This window comes from Lactuca virosa, chromosome 7 (genome assembly GCF_052849685.1).
Source record: "Lactuca virosa cultivar CGN04683 chromosome 7, Lactuca_virosa_CGN04683_v6, whole genome shotgun sequence".
Lineage (NCBI taxonomy): Eukaryota > Viridiplantae > Streptophyta > Magnoliopsida > Asterales > Asteraceae > Lactuca > Lactuca virosa.
In genome coordinates this window covers 212,882,873-212,886,008 of record NC_136432.1, presented here as the reverse complement: position 1 = coordinate 212,886,008, position 3,136 = coordinate 212,882,873, and the positions used below count along the sequence as shown (strand labels likewise).

The 3,136-nt window shown below is 34.7% G+C and overlaps 1 pseudogene; it reads right to left on the bottom strand.

Moving 5' to 3' along the window:
- Nucleotides 1-437: 437 nt before the first annotated feature.
- On the bottom strand, nt 438-1,521 carry LOC145123467 (putative carboxylesterase 2 pseudogene; annotated as a pseudogene).
- Between the last annotated feature and the right edge of the window lie 1,615 nt (nt 1,522-3,136).

Sequence of the window (3,136 nt, the reverse complement as noted above, 5' to 3'; positions counted from 1 at the left end):
CTAACGAATTTACATTTCTTTTGCCTCAACCCAACTGAGCATATTTAATTTTTTATGCCCGGATTTTATTAACAAGCTCTATTTAGTTTTATTATTTCATATTTAATAATTTTAATGTATTTTATAGTTAAGTTTACAACAAAATGTATTAGCCAAGAAAAATAATTATAACATCAAACTTTTTTTTTATTATTTTATTTTATAAAAGACTAAATGGTTTATGCATGTCAATCCACATAAAAATTGGCTATACTAAAATTTTCATTCCATTCTAATGCGAATTGGATCTTGTCTAAGTAATGTAACTCAACAGAATACGATAATTAACTATTTTTATAAAGTACTATATTTCATTTGATTAAACTAAGCACACACTTTTTTATTCAAATGAAGAAAATCTTTTGTTTTTTTTTTTTTTGTAATTTCATTATAGAACATAACAATAACTTATTTTTGACAATAACACTCTAAAATAACTAACAAATTCAGAAAACAAACGATAAAAATATTATGCTATTACATATTACATATTAGGATTGTTGTTGATGCCATTGATGAAAGTACAAATTCTCTTGCGCAAAGTAACAGCATTATCAGCAGCAGGGTAAAATAGGAAAAACACATGGTCTACCTCTTTATCCTCAATAACCTCAATGCCTCCATTCCACGCATTTTTACCCAAAATATCCTTATAATACCATCCCCTATCCTTCAATATATCCTTTTCAGCAACACAAACCAGTACCTTGGAGCATCTAAGATCCGACACTTTCGGATCCTTATCCGGGTTAATCAGCTGGTCATCCAACCCACTTGTTCTCGGGTGGGCAAACATCCATACATCCTCCATGAATGGCTTCCATGGGTGTTCGCCTTCAGATCCGATCCGATCTGCTCCCCAAAAATACGGGTGGAGCAGGATAATACCCTGTAGATTTATACTCAATCTAGGATTTTCTGACCCGACCCGGATTGCCATGTGGTGAGCGATGGTGGCACCGGCGCTGTCGCCGGCGAAGAATACATTTTCAAGATCTGCATAGTCGTTGATCCATGGCTCCGGGCAGTTTCCAGCGACCCATTTGATTGCTTCCCAGGAATCGTTTAAGCAGGTGGGGACGGGATGCTCCGGCGCCGTTCGGTAGTCAACGGAGACGATGACGACGTTGGATTCAGCTGCGACGAGGTTTGAGAAGTTATGGTAGAGAGGGGAGAAGGGGGATTCGATGATGAATCCGCCGCCGTGGAAGTAGATTAGAAGAGGGAGTTTTTTGGTGGCGGTTTTAGGAAGGTAAAGCCTGGCGGAGATGTTGGTTTCAGGTGAGATGACGACGTCTTTGGATTGGACGCCGGAGGAAGGATCAATGCCGGCGGGAAGGACATCGGTGCCGGTGAGTTTCTGGAATCGGCCATCTTCGTATACTCGAATGATACCGCGAATTTCTTTAACAATCTTATCTGATGAATCCATCTGCAAAAGATGTGGGGAAGATAGAAGTGAGCCAGTGAGGTATACTCGAATAAAATATGTAGTATATATAATAACATCATCTAATATAATAAAAACTAGAAAAGGGCACGCGGCTCCGCCGCCTTTGGATTATGTCATAGAAGTTCGCCGCCTTTGGATTATGTCATAGAAGTTAAAAATCGGCAAACTTTAAAAGATGTGTTGAAAGTGTAAATCGCCACAAATAGGGGAGAAAGCCGACAATCCCTAAAATTAAATGTCGAAAGTGTAAAAAAAAAAGAACACTGATGGAGAAAACCCAAAAATGTTGTGGCTATAGTATAAAAGTTGCCAAAGTTTTGGAAAATATGGTGGGAAAATTTTAAAGAATATTTTTTGTGTTTTTTATGTGAAACTGTAAAAGTTTTGACTTTAAGGACGAAAAGTGTCAAACTCATTAAAGATTTGTGGCAAAAATACCAAAATATAAAAGTTTTGACTGTAAGGACTAAAAGTGTCAAAGACACTAAAGATTTATGTCAAAATTCTAAAGGCACGAAAACTTAATAAAAACGTAAAAATGTAAAAGTTTTGATTTTAGAGACCAAAAATGTCAAATTCACTAAACATTTGGGACAAAAAAAGAAAATTTTGTGGCAATAGTTGACAAATGAAGAAAATTATGTGGCAATAGTGTGAAGAGCTGGAACTTTGCTTAGGATGGGACAAAAAAAGAAAATTTTGTGGCAATAGTTGAAAAATGAAGAAAATTTTGTGGCAATAGTGTGAAGAGCTGGAACTTTACTGTTCCTAAGCTCCCTTAGCTTTAATATATATATATATATATATATATATATATATATATATATAATATAAAATAAAATGCATGATATCAGAAAAAACGTTTCTTTTATTGTAAAGATTTTGGAAGATCCGAGTGTGGGTGGTTGATTTGAGTAAATTTTTTTAATAATCAACAATGTTACAAAACCTTTTTACTAAAAAAAAAACTCATTCATACAAACTAAGAGTTACAAACTTCATCTAAATAGATGTGTTGAAAAAGCTCATTCATACAAACTAAGAGTTACAAACTTCATCTAAAAAGATGTGTTTGAAGTAATTGATATTGTTCATTGTAGTTTGTTTATATGACCTTTTTTTTAAGATAATCAAATAACACTTTATAGGGCTTTAGATCTTAATTTAATCTTATGGACATATCTTAGGCTCCGTTTGATAGTAAGCTAACTGGGTTCGGTCAGCCCATTTGCTAAAGCTCGAAACTGACTGATTTGGTCTGCAATTATCAAACAGTCTCTTAGTTAGACCAAGAAATTGATCCGCAAAATAGTTCCAGTAATGTAATGGGTAAGGGCGCGACCGAAAAGTAGAAATGTGAAAAAAGCGGAAAATGATATTCTTGATTGATAAATATTACTTCGATTGATTCTCATTTCAAAGATGTATGAGGTTGCACTTTGAGATAGTTTGTGTGAGAAATAGGAGCATCTGCATTTACACATTAATTAAGATGTTTGTTAAAATGTATGAGAATGTATAAAGACGTAAGACACTACTTTAAATACGTAAAACGATAATCCACATGTGTAATGTTTCATTATGGGCGTGTTTGGCACGCAGCGTTTGGGAGCTTCTGGCTTCTAGCTTTTAAGAAAACGCTAG